The sequence below is a fragment of the Papaver somniferum genome, chromosome 3, assembly GCF_003573695.1.
Source record: "Papaver somniferum cultivar HN1 chromosome 3, ASM357369v1, whole genome shotgun sequence".
NCBI lineage: Eukaryota > Viridiplantae > Streptophyta > Magnoliopsida > Ranunculales > Papaveraceae > Papaver > Papaver somniferum.
The window spans coordinates 39,755,563-39,773,372 of NC_039360.1; the positions used below are offsets into that span (position 1 = coordinate 39,755,563).

Sequence of the window (17,810 nt, forward strand, 5' to 3'; positions counted from 1 at the left end):
CTTTAGAGAAAATTTCCCCGTAATAATTGACAAATCCTTTCTTTTTTATTTTCCACTGGTTGATAAGAGCAAATCTTTTGCTTGCCATAGTGCAAGTTGTGCGAGGCTCGGACAAGCCGGCGTAAAACCTATGTTCGACTCTTAGGAGATATTCTCTAATCGACCCGGTACTTATTACTGGAAAATACTTTGGATTTGGATTTGGATAAGAGCAAATCTTATAGGAGTAGCGTAGGACACTATTTCAAAGTGAATTAACGCTCTCATTAATATTTTGTTAGTTTTGTTAGTTGGAAATGCTTTCATGTTAAATGAGATGCAAATAGTGTTGCTGATAAACTTGCAAAAAATGCAAAAACTCAACCTATGAGTGAATGGTACACTAATCCACCATATTTCATATTAGAGAACCTAGAAAGTGACTCTGTGATAGACATATTTTTGTGTCTGAATTGTCCTCAATGTATGTATTGTTATTGCTCGATTTTTGTACTAATTATGGTGTTTTTATGTGTGTATAGGTGTCTTTGGAAAAATAAACTCGTATGGAAAAAGTTGATCGAAAAGTGGTATTTGGACCTCTGTAAAAAGTACTAAAGGCACCCGGAGGACAACTACTAAACAGACCCCAATTTTGGATAAGGGGTGCCTCATTTGATATGGGGTACACTAATTACTACCGGCACTCCACCACTCAGGATAAGGGGGGACCTTCTTCTTCGTTTGAATTTTCAATTTTGGAGGGAAAAATGGTGGCAGATTTAGGGTTTAGCTTTTGGAGGTATTCGAGTGAGACTTAATGGCTGAAATTGAATGGGTATCTTCCTTTGGGTTAAACAGGCTTGTTAGGGTCTTTGAAATTGATCCAATTTGTCTAGAGTGATCGATTTGAAGCAAAACACAAACAATACTTTTGGCGGGAAAGTGCTGCAGTGAATTGTCAGAGTTAGATTCAAGAATTGGACGTGATTTCATGAGATTCAATGGCTGAATTTGATGGGCTTGGTTTGTGAGAGCTAAACAAGGTCGGATTAGATTTGGATGGAGATTCGGATTGAAGAAAAGAGAGCAGTGGGTATTCACGGGATTTCTCGAGATTTTCTGCATTGAATTTCAACGTGATCTGGTCGGATTTGTGGCTTTTTTTTGGATTGACACCACGCTGTTACGACTAAACATGGATGGTAAGTCTTTTGATTTCAAAAGTAAAGGGTTGTTACGTGGATTCTTTGAAATCAGGGTATCTCGGGTCTTTATTATAGCATCCCGAGTTCTGTGTGTGTGATCAGAGTTTGGACGTGTTCTGTGCATGTTATTTGGATCGCGCAACAGTTTGGAGCGTAGCAGAGATAAACAAGGAGAGTTTGCAGCTGTAAAATGCGTACTGGAGAAGAAAAATGAAAGAATATTCCGGCAGAGTTATTGGGAATTATTCTGGTGTTATTACAGTGATTCTGAGGCCATGTCGAGTATACCTAGATCACTGAGGAGTTGTATAGGGGATACGGAGAGATTGGGATAGAAACTGAGTGAGAAACAGATACTTGCAGAGAATCGCCATTGCTTCTCCTGAAGAAAAGTCAAAAGATGATCATGTGAAAAATCGCCTGGTAACATCTTACATAATTTGTGTGAGACAGTCATTTGATGTAGACTCAGAATGTTTCGTATTGAGCTATTGATCACTTGAAAATTTCTTTGAAGTTAATAGCTTATGTGAGACAACTATTCCAGTCTTCTAAGAATGTTTCAATGATTAACATAGAATTTAGAAAAATTAACCATTGTTGGGATATGGCACAATATGCGTGCTTATATGCTAACTGTTGCAAGTTATTCCAAGTTTGGGAACCATAGTATGCATACCCGTATGCTTACGGGTTTGATAGTTGAAGTCCGGGAACTTAGTATGCATACCCATATGCGTACCGGCTCAAAAGTTCAAGTCCGGGATTTCAACTGAGTTTGGTCATGTACGACAGTATTCGTACTCGTTCGCATACTAGTGAACCCAGAGCAAGTCCGACTACTTAGGTATGCGTACCCGTTTGCATACTTGAGTGGGTTAAGTTCTAAAATCGGTTTTTTCATGAACAAATACATTTATATAATAAGGAATGCAATATTTTGAAAAACGTGGCTATAATGTTCATGAATTGATTCAAGTGAATCAAAATCGATTTAGCTTCAATTGCGTCTTGTATACTTCTATGAGAATATAAACAATTGAACAACTCTATAACTAGTTCCATTTGAGTCATTTGAACTAGTTGTGATTAAGATGAACAAGGTTGATATGAAAGTGTTCATATGGCTAACTTCGGTTAACTATTATTGAGTCAACCAAGTGTACAGGTTTAGGTACGGTTACCCATATCTAAATGAAGGTACATTTCATGTGTGTATAACAAGCTAAGTTCGACCTAATGATTGAAAGATATTAGTTTGACTCTAATCATGTTTTAATCTAACGGTGAATATTGAATATTTTGTTACCATGGTAGCATTGATTGCAAACCCTGATATGAAGACTATATAAGGGAAAACTCTAGCAACTGAAAAACCTAATCCACACACCTCTTGTGTGATACTAGTTACGACTAGAGTCGATTCTTCTTTAACCTAGGTTTTCCTAAAGCCATTATAGGTTAACGACTTAAAGACTTCATTGCAATTCTGATGCCAGACCCAACTATTTCTCTGTAGATGCGTGTTCTGAACTTACTTTGTTCTATCGTATTAAGTACTATCTTATCTAAGATTTGCTCGAGATTTAATCTTCGATAGGTAAGATAAAAAGTAGTTGCAAACATCTTCCTCTCATTGTTTGTAATTCCACAATATCTTGTTTCGCTACCATACGATTAAGATTATTGTGAGGTGATTGTTAAGGGGATATAATTCCAAGCACCCTAAAACTTGGCAAACAGTTTAAGGTTGATCTACTGTTTAGAGAAGATTGTGAGCGTAACAAAGAGAGAATTGTAATCGTTTTCTTGTTCATAATCTAGAGAAGATATTTTCTCGAACTACTTTCTTATGTCTTTGTCTTCTAAGTCTTTTCGTCTATTATTATTCTGAATTACGCCTCTATAATAATAGCCACCAAGGTACAGAGATCAAAACATATAATAAGAACCAAGCAAACTTGGTTCGTGTTGTTTCTGGTGGAGTCGTCTATCCGGAGAGAAATGTACCCTAATTAGGCGATATCTCTTATGACTGCTCGTTTAAATACTTCTGCATGTTGGATCAATAAGCTCTACGAGTACCACTGGTGGGAAACTAGATAATTGCATTGTTATTTTAGTTTTCGAATATTGATTTGATTGACTAATGGTTGTTGAAACTTTGATTGTGTACCTAGTTTGATTATTGTTGAGAACCTTCTCTTATGACATATAAGGGTCACTCAAACTAGATCAAAGTATCGTCGAGATCTTTAGAACCATTTGCGGATCTAAAGACATCTTGTGATAATCCCTTGTTAACAGACTCCGTTTTGTGCGTGGTTGATCACAACATGATTTCAAGTTTGTGTTGTGCAGGTTATTGAGAAGGCAATTGAAGACGAAGTAGATGAAGAAGATTTTCTTATTAGTTTCCGTATCTTGTGAATTTATGCACATACCTTGATCGGATGTGATCCAACTAGAATCATGTTTATCTTTGATATACTTGATTGTCTAGTTGTGTAAAATCGACATCATTTTATAGTTACTTTTCGAGTTCTATATTGATTGATTGCGAATCTAGAAATTGGTTATTTCTGTAAGCAAGTTTTGGATTGATCTAACCATACAAATGAGTTTATTAGTTTAAACAGAAGAGCCTTTGTCAACAACTCAAAATATCTTTTACCAAAGATTGATTGGAGTGGTTGCCAAACAAATCAATTCCTTTGTTGTTTGGAATACGATCCAATGGAGTAGCTACACGTGCGTGACTCTAGAAGTCGAAGGCGTAGGGATACTAGGAAACTAAGTAGTTAGGGGTAGTCTACTTGGTCTCAACTATAAGAAGTTGGTATTATTGGCTAATTTGCTTTTTATAGTTAGTATTAATTAATTATGTTACTTGCTAACTATGTTAGTTATATAATTGATTAATGTAAATAAATATTCAAAACATGAAAAGAACAATTGAGAAAATTTGATTTTTTTTCCTTGGAACATCAAACTAGAATCTGTGGATACTGCAAATTTATATAACGAATCAGGTTTGTTGTTCTTCACCCGTGAAGAACATCAAAAATCATTGGATATTGGTTAGTATATAGACCGGCTGCAACCAGAAAATTGGTTAACAATAATGGGATAATATGCATGTTCATATCGACCAATTATAGCCTAAAACCTACTGAATAAATCAATATTTCCTTAACCATGAATTGCTCGATACGAATGTCCACGACGAACGATTGTGTCTTTGTTTTCATTAACTTGAATAGATCGTATGAAATGTTCAATGGACCAATTATGTGTTGATGTTCTTTAACCACGAAAAACATCAACCAGAATCGGCCGACGTGTATATACATATCTACCGATTATTAAAAGTCGGCTGAAATGAATATTAATATTTGTCATTTCTAGTTAATTCCAGAAAAGCTGAATTTCTGAAGTATTTGAGTTTCGAATACATGAATGAATCAAAATCCTAACTAAGAAAACTGGATTGGTAACAATGTATACGAGAGAGTGGAACTAAAATGTATTTGGTTTAGCTTTTTTGTTTCTAACAGTGAGGTTAATTTAGTAGTTCCCACATTTCTAGACGTCTCTTATCCCCTCATCTTGGTGGAATATCTGGTAGAGTTCAAACAAAACTGGCAGGCCACAATTTAATCAATTCACCTTAAGCCATCTTAGCTGTATTTCTGCTTCTGTAATACTGGTCTTTGACCCTTTATTATTGTTTTTTTTTTTAAATATATATGTTCCATTAGGTGGTTCAATTTTTGGAATCCCATTTTTTCTATCAATAAAATCTTCTTACCATTTTAAAAAGTAAAAAATAAATTGAAAATTTGATTCAGATTTAATAAACAGGATTCAAATGAGTTCGTTGAACCGAGAACAAACTTCCAAAGGTGTACATATCTGATGTCAATCCACTTCAAAGTTCAAACCATTCAAGCAACGCTTTCAAGCCGGCCAAAACAGTGGCAGGGCATAGTTAAGAACAAATCATCTTCTATAAAATTAACGGCCAATTAAAAGACACATGGCATAGTTAAGAACAGTTGGCGCCATTTATATGGAATATGGTATCCGAGCATCCTTGTCTAGGTTTCGTGAGGCACCCGCTTCGTTGCTTGCCACCAAGATATACTACAAGGATTACAAGCGGCCAACCACTAATGACATGAAACGTGTCATACTTAATGGTGAGATTAGTCATGCCATTAGAATCCGGTACAAGGTTATGAGTTTTTTTCGTAAGCATCAAGGAAAAGGTCCATATTTAATGGAAAAGTCTTTCTAGGTTAGGTATTTTTATTTTGTTTTATCTTTTGTGATTATTCTAATAGAGATCTGTTTGTCTGGTAATTGAAAGTTGATTTAACAAATATTTAAGGTGGGAGCATTGTACCCATTTTATGTAGAAATCAAACACTAAAATGACTCACTAAAATCTTATGACCCCTCTACAATGTTATTCTATTTTTTTTAATATGTCTTGTCTTATTTCGAATGATTACATAATAAACTAAGCCAGTGCAGGAGTATCCTCGATGGAATTATTATTTTATAGCACGTTTGAATATCATAATTAAGTAAAAATTAATTTTTTTGTTTCTAAAAGTCATTTTGAAATTGTGTATCCGAACTAATTTTTGAAATTTTTGTTTTTAGAAGTTAAAACGCAACTTCTAGGTATATATCCATATAACCTATTATACCGCGATTTGATGTCAGGAGCAGAAGTCGTGAGCATAGATATTTTGCTTCACAAAAAGCCGATTTTTTCGCTTCTAAACGTCGTTTTGAAATATTACACTCAAACTAACTTTTCATACTTATTCATGGATGTATATTCATTAGAAAGATGTTACTTTTACCTTTTTTTAGTCTGACTTAATCTTAAGAGAAAAATGAAGAAAATGAAAATACCATGTTCCCTAAAATGGAGATAGTAATATTTTGTTTTGCAACTGAAAATAGAAATGCTTTCTTTTCTCCAAACGTAAAAATAGTTGGCCAAAATAGTTTTAGGAAGTAATAAGCAAAATTTATTTAGTAACACATTTTTTGCTTTTAAAAATCATTCTGAATTTTAGTCCAACAACTACCTTTCGACTTTTTATTTTAAAGAGACGAAAAGCTAGTTGTGATATAGTATCCAAACAACCCTTATATGGTACGGCGGTACAGCACTTTTCTCCGGTTAGCTTTGGGTGGCCACGGCGGTAGAAGCTAAAAGCTAAGATAAGTAAAAGGGCCTGAATTTTGTCAAGTCAATATGCTTTGTACGTGTGGATTTCAGTACTAAACTTTTTCATTCCGTTTAGAATTTTACTATCGAGAGATCATATAAATAGTCAATCTATGCTTTCAAACCGCACTCAATCCCAACTATAATGATGAAAGAAAAATAAAAAGTCAGAAAAAGCAAAAAGGACTTTGATGTGAAATGAATGAGTTGAACCAAAACAAACAATCCAACAATATTTTCGATTAGCCACAATGTTATGACTTTGGATTTGATTAGTGGATTCAACACCAGGAAAAGAGAAAAAAAGGACGAGAGACGCGGGTAATTATTGATTAGATGCGATAAGATGATCCGCGTGATGGTCCGATATTGACATGACTCGTGGCGATAATGAAAAGAAAATGTAAAACAAACTCCCTGGTATCCATCACCATAAAAATCAAAAATAAAAACCTTATAAAGCGTTTGGATACAAATCTGTTTCCGACTTTTGATTTTCCAGAAACAGAAATAAAATTAATTTTTCGACTTTTAGAAGTCGTTTTGAAATTTAATAACCAAATTGATTTCTGAATTTTCGATTTCTAAAAATCGAAAAATTACTTCTGCTATGCAATCCAAACAGGTTATTAGTCGGAGATTTCAAATATCTCTCAACAATGTTGTAAATCTAGACTCTGAATGTCATTGATTATGAAATCTGAAATATTTCAATTTAAAGTTTAAAAATCTAGGTTGTTTCGTATTATCAGAGTATCTCTTCTTGGTTTGATCTTAATTAACTTAGCTAAGATGGATGTAATATGTGGTTGGCATTAGAAAGAAGAGATGCATTATCACTTCAAAAATGGCATGGCATTTAATATCCATCCACTACTAATTAGACCCATATTCTGATCCTAGCTTAAACTCTTTTCATGAGACCAAATTGGGCTAATTGTCAGTGGTGGTCCTATTCTATTCTTGCTCTTAACAATCTTATCACTTCATCACATTGCAAGTAGTTCACTTTGAGACACAAAATTGAACCCCACAATCAACTATTCCCCAAATTTTGTTTTATGTTTTCTGAGGATCAAAGGGTGTGTAAGTGGTACCCACTGTTGTACAGTAACCCATAGATCAAATCAATACAACTCATTTTTATACTCCATTTATAGAGATATATATAGAGTTTTTGAGTTTCTTCATGGTTTACTATTGTGGGATAGGGTCTGAGAAATTCGGTACCCTAAATAAGTAGTGTAGCAGACAAGACATATGAGGAAGAGTAGGCATCTAACGGAGAGGATTTGAGGAAATCATTTTCCAGTTTGAGTTTACAAAAAGAAATAAAATAATAATCCAATGTGTGAAAACTGATAACTTATTTCAACGCTAGTTGCGACCTATGGCTCGACGCTTTTTACGGGAAACCCCTAAATTGCATGGTTGGCAATGGAGTGTAGCCTCCCCGGGTAAACTGGTACCTCATCGTAGAGTTGAGTTTTAAACGAGCAACCACTATTTTTTCCTGTTTTCTTATTGTTTTTGTTTGAGTTGAATTCCTTTTGCACTATTTATGTATAGCTTCTAATAGTTAAACTTGTACATTTTTTTTATTCATAAGTGTATGAACCAGTCTATTCCAAAATCTGATATGACTTGGTTTATGAACCTTGTAATATGAAGCCATAAGACCCGGTCTCAAGAACATCGTTCGGACCAGCATATTTGGCCCAAGCACCTGCCACAGTATTTTGAGAATGATGCCATCTCGTTCACACCATTGATGTCATCAGTTTAAGAATGTCACTAGCTATTTCTGTTACAAATATCTATCTCTCTACTCTTTCTAGTATCATAATAATAATTCCAAAAACTAATTTGGTTTGTGATGTGAGCGTCACACTCGGATTGGTCTATTTTCAAGTAATGGCTGGCCAATTTGCTGCCTTTAAACTTACAATTGATATTCTTTTTCATTGATTGTGATTTGAATTGGTTAATTGACTCAACTGTTTATTCGTCAAAACTTTAGTGATTTTCCACAATAGCTGCTTTATCTCTCAATAATTGAAGTGTTTTAGCAACCCCATCACATAATATATCATCATCATAAAAGTGGTTTTCTTTCCCAATTAATCATCAATTAGAGACCTAACTAAAGTAGTGTTTAGAGTGTCCACGGTGGACGACTAAACCCAAATATTTGATTCAGTGGACATACGTAGTGGGACGGACTATCGATCAAATTTTGATCAAAGACTAAAACCCAGACTAAATTTGGTCGCCGACCAAGACCAAACCCAAATATAATCGGGCGTTGATATAATCTTCGCTTACACAACGGGCGTTGATATAATCTTTGCCATTCATCGTGCGTTCGTATAGTTAACGCTTGACTTCCAGGCGGGGATAAAGTTAACACCTGAATGGGGCGTTGATATAGTGTGCGCTCAAATTCCAGGCGTTGATAAAGTTAACAACTTGCTAATGCTTTATCATTCAACCCAGCTAACTTACCCTTTTAACATCTGTTGTTATTAACCCACTAAAACATGACACCTCCCTAATTAACTATATAAACGCCCAACATTCGGGCGTAATCTTTATAAATGTCCCATTTCAGGCGTTATCTTTACCAATGTCTGATTCCAGGCGTAATCTTTATCAACGCTTGACGATTAAACGAATTTTTTATCAACGCGAGACCAAATTTACTCTCCCCTGTTACGCCACACGACGGACTAAACCCAAATTTGATCTTTTTTTTTAGTCTTTGGTCTTTGGTTATACTCGCACCACTGCAGTTGCTCTTAGGAGAGTGGTTACACTTACATACATCTCTTCCAGAAGTTTGGGCATGCCTTTAAGCAAGATTTCTATGAGAGGACTAGCTAGAGGACCAAATTGGTCACTTACGATTGTTGATCAGGTTCCTTCAGCGCGTTTGGATATCAAAAGCAGAAGTACTTCTACTTCTCCAGAAACAAGCAAAAATATTTTACACAAAATATTCTTTTTTACTTTTATAAGTCAAAAAATTATTTCCAGATGTGTATCCAGACGCGTTATTAGGTAGTGAAAACAATCCCCTTTCATTGTAACCATCTCCCGAAGCAGGATTGCTTCTCCAGATGGCTCATAGTGACTGCGCCTAACAATGTGTCATCTTTGTTGGTTTGCGGTGTTTTACATGCCTTGAGGCTTGAGATGGAGGCAGGCACCCTATGCAAACATAAAAGGTCTTCATCACTCCCTTTTGCATGCTAGACAAAAATTTCTTTCACCTGAACCAACTACAGCCAGCAACTGTTGTGAACCCTAGAAAAGCACTTTCTCATGATGAGTTCTTTGATCCTTTTGGATGAACATGATCAACGATCACCCATTTTCCTTCTTCGGTGGTGCTTGGCATATGAGGTGATTTTTTTTTTTCATGTTATGTTTTTTTCCTTCCTATGATAAAAAAAATAATAATCTTTTTAATGGGCCTTTGGGGATTGTTTTACTGCATGCAGGCTTTTCAAATATTTTTCTGTTGATCTATAAAGAAGCTTTTCAAAGCACCGTCACAACTAATCATTTTACATCATACGGAAGATAAAAGCACTCGCACACAAATCAAAAGAGAACAAATTAACTTCAACTGTATCAAGCTGCACTTGCGCATTTCTAACTCTTCTTCACATACTTGTAATAAAGAAAATATTACAAAACACCCTTTTCTTGAACCTCACTCTCTGAAATTCCTAATGATTGTTAACATTCAAAAGATGAACTCCTAAGGCAGCTCGGCCAGAGGGGTCGAGATTGTTGGACCAATTAGAGTCCCACTCAATGGCCTTGGCTGTGCTGCAGGCTACGCTTGCACCTCCAGGAACCGTTAGCGTTGCCGACTTCTGCATTAAGAAAATAAAATGGGTAACTAAATGCTCTAATCAAGAGTAAACTTGTTCTGTTCTACCGTTGAACCGATTTTATCACCTGTGGGAAGAACCTCTCAAAGATCATTCTGTAGTAGTAACCTTCTTTACTTGGGGGTGTATTATGAGGGTAAATGTGCTCTGCCTGAAGCATCATTTTGTCCGTCACCTGGAAAGAATTAATGATGCGCATTTTATATTTTAAGAAATCATACCTATGCAGATATCAACATATAAATGCGAACACTAAAGAGATTATAATACATTTTCTGCAGCGTGTTCTTTAAGCCCATCAATCCAGTCGTAGCCAACACCGTCACTGAACTTGTTCTTTCTGCCTGTAGAGAATGTGCTGCAAAACCAAAACGGATTGTGTCAGTAATTTTCTCAGTGGTGGTATAGAAAAGACGGAACAAGACAAGATTTTGCCTAACCTTTGGAAGGTAAGGACGCTCTTCATCATCGAAGGCCCTTCGCAGAATCCATTTCTCAATACGCCCCTGACTCTTATTAATCTGATAAAAAAAAAAAAAAGGCGAACTCGCTTTTATGTTGCGGAGAAACGAGAAAAGGGACAGTTTAGTTGAGAATGTCTCATTTTCCAACGTACCATTTTCCACTCAGGGCCGATATCCATTACTACATTGATAAATTCTTTTGTCCAAAAATGGAACCCGGACCTCCAAACCCCAAGCAGAAGTTGATTTACTAGCTCTCAAACAATCATACTGATGGAGAGCATTAATCTGCAAAACGGAAGAACAAAACTCATCTTCTGTTCCAATTTGTAGCTAAAATCGGAGATTGGTTACCTTACGACATGTTTCGCGGTGGAACTCTACTTTATTCGGTGCCTTGTGAAAATATCTCATCGGAGCCTTCGCCAGATATCACCATTTTCACTCCTAGTGACTTAATCTTGCGGGCCAAAAGAAACATTGGAGTGCTTGCTCTTACCGTGGTCACATCATACGTTTCAATATGGTATATAACATCTTCAATCGCGTCGATTCCGTCCTATTACAATTCCCATGTAATTCAGTGAGAAAGAAGAGAAAAGAAATTTATTAAAGTTGATAATGTAGTTTTGAATACCTGAACTGAAAAGTGAAATTCATGATGAATGGTACCAGATAATCTGCAACCTCTCTTGCCTCCAAATCTGGCGAGCCCTGATCAAAGCAAGTAAGGAATATATTGTCATTTGTTTTACAAACCCACAAGGCAACACCTGAAATCTTAATGAAATTAGAAGTAACCTCAAGGCCTATGCAAAAGGAATGAAGTTGAGGTCCCCAATTCTTTGCTGCTTTTGACGCAGCAAAGTGGCGAGCAGTGACAGAGGCAACCAAGGATGAGTCTAGTCCACCCGAGAGCAGAACTCCGAAAAGGTACATCAGTCATTAGCCTCTTAATGACAGCCTATAAAAACGTTGATTACTCCTTTAGATACTTGCAAAAGAGTCGGGTCTTATTGGGAGGTAAATTGCAATCAAATTTACAGCAGTTGTCCATTGCAAGCTCAATTAGCTTACTTTTTGGAAAGCATGTCTGAGAACCAATGGATCATACGGAGTAGTGGGAATAGTTTCCGACATCCATGCCGGGTTGACCAGGAGGAAAGTATTCAAAATGTTCACACTCGTCATTCAGTCCTTTCATTTCTGACGCAACCCATATGGAACCTGACAAATAACAGCCGTCAATTATTGAGTATTGCAATCAAGTTCCTATAAACAAAAGAAGCTGCAACTAGATATGCAAGTTAATCAGAGACATACCATCCAGTCCCCAACCAATATAGAGGGAGGTGATCCCAATTGCATCTCGAGCAACAATGAAACTGTTGTCACGGGTGTCCAACAATACAAATGAAAATATCCCATCCAACAGGTTCACAAAATCTTCTCCATGTTCCTCATACTAGTAAGCGAAATGCAGCCAAAAATTTAAAAAACTACCCATTAAACCAAAAAACACGAACCGGAACGTTTCAAAAGAAAGAGAATCATCAGAATGGAAGCCAACCAGATGAGCTATGACTTCGCAGTCACTTCCTGTACGGAAACGATGATTCGGTAAACGCTTCCTCAAGTCTTCGTGGTTGTATATCTCTCCATTCACCTGTTTCTCAACACGAGAAAATTCTCCTTAGTTCTGACAAACTTAAAACTAAAACACTGAGACATATTCATGTCCTATGTTTTATTAGGCGCTAGGGGAGGCAATGCACGCCCAGAAAAATAAAATAAAAAAGTTTGTTCACACTTTTGCGCTCAGGGCGTTTTATTATTTAGGCACCTAGCCCGCCTTTCATAACATGGCTCCCTTGGTCAACATAATTGATCATTTCCTTTTTATTTTTGCCTAAGATAAGTAATATTTTACCTTTTTATAAGTTTTTTACTAGTTGTTATATATGTTGGAACTTTCGAACAAGGTTGTTTTTGGTGGAAGACTGGACACCAGGAAAGGGGTTTTTGGCTACTTACCATGTTCTTTTCGGTTACAAATCTTCCATCGGACGCTAATTTTTTCGGTGTTAGTCTTTTATAATATAATTTTTCTCTTCGAAATTATATTTTTTTTTCTTCATCAAAAAAAATATAATTTTTTACTTCGAAAGTAAAATAACAGAATTCTAATTAAAACTGGGATATAAATTTTTTTTTTTGGATATAAATCAAAATCCATAATAACTTCAACTGATATTTGTTGACATAGGAAAGAAAAGCAAATTGTCCAAGTTACAAAATTCTGTAGCTAAAATTTATGGTTTGCTTTTAGTTATAGATTTTTTTTTTCAGATAGTCGACTTATGTTTATATCATCTTCGTTTCAAAAAGATAAATCATGCCACAAGTCTATCTTTTTGGAATCGGAGTCCTTTCTTTAATATGGCCATAAGAAACATCACCTTTGTCCTATACTACGTAGGGAAAACCAAATTTTCTTGGAAGGATCCAATTTTTGATCAATTGTTTGCAAAACTGCCAATTTTGTTTTGTCCTTGAGTTAACATTTTTAATCTTTTTTTCCCATTTGAAGAAACTAAGGAAATCATAATCTCTTCTATCTTTAAAATTGTGTGTAAATGAAAAAAATAAATTTATGCATGATAAATTTGTAGCTTACAGTTACAACAATGGCTTTATCTTCATTATATAGAGGTTAATCACCGGACGCTGGATCCATGATCGCAAGACGTTGATGGCACAAATAAAAGTCTCCGTGTTGGTACATTCCACTCCAGTCAGGTCCGCGGTGTTTCAACCTAAACACACAAATTTTATAATATCGTCAATTATACAACAATGGCTTTGTATGTACACCTTTCATCATCCACCACGTGTACAGAAAGAGACACGTGGAAGGCATGCAAAACAAGATATCAAAACATGATAGCAAGCATCTCATCAGAAGATGTCACCGGTCAGCAGATCTGACGGTCAGGGACAGAGGATCACAGAGGTATGATGGCTCAGAGGAACACCAGATAATGCCCCTTGGGTGTTAAAACACCCAATCCCAAGGAAGATCCCAGATCAACGGCTGAGAGGAAGTTTGACTGACACAGATGTGACCAGACAAAGAGACACTTGCCTGACACGAGCAGACATCCATCTACCCGCATTAAATACCAAAGAGATATACACGTGTCAATCAGCTCGTGGAAGAGGCGAGGATAACCCTTCGTATTCAAGCTCAGGCCGCAGCATATGCCGAAGACCTCTGCGTAATGGGCACAAAGCACAAGAAGATAAGATTACAACGGCACCTCAGAAGTAGGACCCACGTTCCAACCCTATAAATACCCCTCTCCACTAAGAGAGAAGGGGTCGACCAATCGAGGGCAATTATAGGAGAATATAGGAGAGAGAAATATGAAGAGTAAGTAATCCCCCTACTTCCGCAGACCTATGTATACTCTAAAGTCATTCGAATATCTTTGTAATCATTCAATACATAGTGAAACACCAGCCCCGTGGATGTAGGCCTTAGTGCCGAACCACGTAAAATCTTTGTCTTGTTTACATTTCAGCACCTTACATTCAGCGTTGAACTACATGTGCTTTACATTTGTACTTGATTCTCTGTTTATTCCTTTATACGAACATTATTTATGATAATATTCGACTAGACAATGACAAGCTCGAAGGCTTCGAGTCGATGAATCGATATAATCCTCCCCTTTACGCATACGACGTACAATTCTAGAATCAGAATGCATGCGAATATTGTTTGTGAACACGTGGATGGCTTCGTGATTTATGTGTTTGTCCCGGTAAAAGATTTATCTTATCCTGTGATTTCACCTTAAACGCGCATTATGGTTGTGCCCTATTCTGGGTTCAGCGTGCTTTCAAAACCTTTTTTATTCTGGGTTCAACGTGCTTTCAAAACCTTTTTTATTCTGGGTTCAGCGTGCTTTCAAAACCTTTATTATTCTGGGTTCATGGTCTTCATTTTAACAAACACCATTTCAAAGCAGAAAAATCCACGACTATCTATCACAGATTTGCACGTGAGGCGTTTTTCTTTTAAAACTAAGACTTAATAATCCAGATTCCTGAGTTCTCGCGACGGATCTGCCGTTTCAAGAGTTTTCTTTTTCAAAAGTAGTCTGAAAACAAGGTCTATGATTGTTTATTAGAGGATTTGTATTGCGAAAACTAGACCGATGGAGTTTTTACGTTTCTCTTTTATTAAGGCCCTTGGGCAGTTCATTTCCTTCTATTCCAATAATTTTGCGGATACGAATGGCACTAACCCGATCCTCGTGGATATCTTTGGTTCTCTCTATTTATTCCCCTATGTAGAAAAAAGATTAAAAATGGAAAAGATACTAGAGGCAGGAAAAACCAAAGCATCATCAAAGGAGACACCGAGGATTACCCCGGTCATGACCCGAAGCAAGCAGAAATGAGACAAATCTAAAACAGCTACTCAGAGGCAGGATGCTGCGAAAATCACCTCACCTATGAACACTAACTCCATTGCAGCGGCGCTCTCAAAGCAGCAGCCACAAAGAACAACGCAACTGTTGTGGCCCTCCATGCTACAGAAGCTAACAAGACTTTGGTTTCAAACCAAATCCATCAACAAAGAGAAGGGGTGGCAGAATCTATGACACACCAGCCCGCACATCCACCAATCTTCGGAATGCCGTCAACCAACGGTCAGAATCAAACCATACCAGTGGTTTTAGTACCGCGGGTGGAAGCTCAACCGAGGGGACCAAACTTGGAGATACCAACAATTGAAGCTGATCCTCTTCCACCCTTAATACACACAGTAGACGAAGGGGGAACTATGTCCGTAGGGGTACAAGTAGGAACTCCCAATCAGGGATCAAACCAGTCCCACCGACTGATGGTAGAGCTTGAAGAATTGAAAAAGAGCCAACAGGTATACGCAGATGTCGTAGCTCTTCTGGCCAGGGAGAACCAAGACTTGAAAGATAGGATTTCCCAAAGAACGAAGACTAGCCAACAACTGGACGAAGCAAATTCTAAAGCACCGGAGCCTAATAGAGACTGAAGAATCATCCTAGCAAACGCCGCCAGGGGAAGCATTGCATCCGATCCGGAATATGCCGCCGAAGACTTAGACTATTATGACAGTGAAGTTCGAAGAAAGAAACGCTCAACTAAGCATGAGAACGTGGGATATTACCGCGCAATGGAGGAGCTGCGTGATGAAATGATGACTGAGATCAGGCAGTTAAAAGCCAGACAAGGCGGAGGAAGGCTTGAAGAGGTGATGAAAGAAGCTAACTCCACGCCCCTAACTCATCGCCTGGAAAATACCCCCATTCCGTTAAAGTGCCCTGTCCCCACTTTTGAATGCTATGACGGATCCAGTGATCCCGCGGCACATATCCGGTATTATAATCGTATCTAAGACAGATGGAGTCAAAACGACGCCGTCCTCTGTAGGTATTTCCCATCAAGTCTGAAGATATCGGCTTTGTCTTGGTTTGACAACCTGCCACCTGATTCCATCAACTCCTACGATCAACTCGCAGAGAAATTCTTGAGAACCTACATGTACAAAAAAGCTGTCAACACCGGAATGGATAAACTTTTTTCTCTGGCAATTGGTTACAAGGAGAACACGAGGGAATACACCAACAGATGGCACAAGATCTGCCAAGCCATAGGGAGTGTAGATCCCGTAGTAAGCATCAACTGCTACAAGTGGGGATTAGACCGAATGAGTCCACTATTTTTTGAGATCCACGGAAGCATACCTAAAGCAGAAGGAGATCTTCGAATAATTATTGAGAAGTATGATCGTCTTGAAGAAATCCAGCGTGAGAACCCGAGGGCACAAACGCAGAGGTCTCACCGTACCAATTCCATAGAACAAACCAGCGGGGCCAAAAGAAATAGCTCAGTGGAACGACCTCACGAAGATAGGAAGGAACGAAGAGATGAACGACGAAAAGACGATCGAAAATTCGAAGATCAGGTTTACACGAAGCTCAATGATAGCTACGCTCGGATTTTGCAAGAGATCAAAGGAAGGGAAAATTTGGAGTGGCCGTAGTCTAAGGGAAAACATCCCCCAAGAACCGAGAAGTCTAAAGATTACTTTGAGTATCATTGCTTCAATGGACACCAGACCGAGAAATGCAAAAACCTCAAAATAATGATCCAAAAATTGATTGATGCTGGCGAACTCAAGAAATACATACGAAAGGAGGTCAACGAGGACATATCCAAACGAACCAAGCAAGTCCAACTTCCAGAGGAAAACCGCACAATCAACACCATCTCGTTTTCCGAAGCCGCAGGGCCCTCACTTACAGCGTAGATAGGAAAGAGGCTACGAAAGCAATTCGAAGACCACTGCGAATTATATAAGATTGATGGCGTAGAGGTGGACAAGCACGAAGAGTGGATGGACACGCCTATCATCTTCGATACTGAAGATATCGAAGAAGATATGGGAGACCATAACGATCCCTTGGTCCTCACACTACCAGTGGCCGGATGTAACCTCATAAAGATCCTCATCGACGGGGGAAGCTCAGTGAACGTTCTATTCTACGACACCTTCAAACGGATGGAGATCCATGATGAACAGCTGATGACCTCTTATTACACCATCTACGAGTTCAACGGAGCGCCCACAAAGCCATTGGGAGACATCGTGTTGCAGGTGAACGTCGGGCCCATGAAAGTAGAAACACGATTCAGCGTGGTAGATGCCCCATCCCCCTATAACGCCATTATTGGACGAAAGTGGGTACATAAACTCAAGGGAGCGGCAGAAACTTACTACCAATATCTCAGGTTCCCTACACCCGAGGGAGTGATGGAAATCAAGGGAGATCGGGTCTCTTCAAAAGAGTGCCAGATCACTCAGGATCGTATCAACAACGAACAGGAAGAGGAGCGAAAAACCCGAAGGATCAAAAATAAAGAAGCTGCGAAAGAAAAAATCCATAGACCTGTT

The 17,810-nt window shown here is 37.8% G+C and overlaps 1 pseudogene; it reads right to left on the reverse strand.

Moving 5' to 3' along the window:
• Nucleotides 1–8,087: 8,087 nt before the first annotated feature.
• Nucleotides 8,088–17,810, reverse strand: part of LOC113359329 — a 37,096-nt pseudogene continuing 27,373 nt past the window's right edge.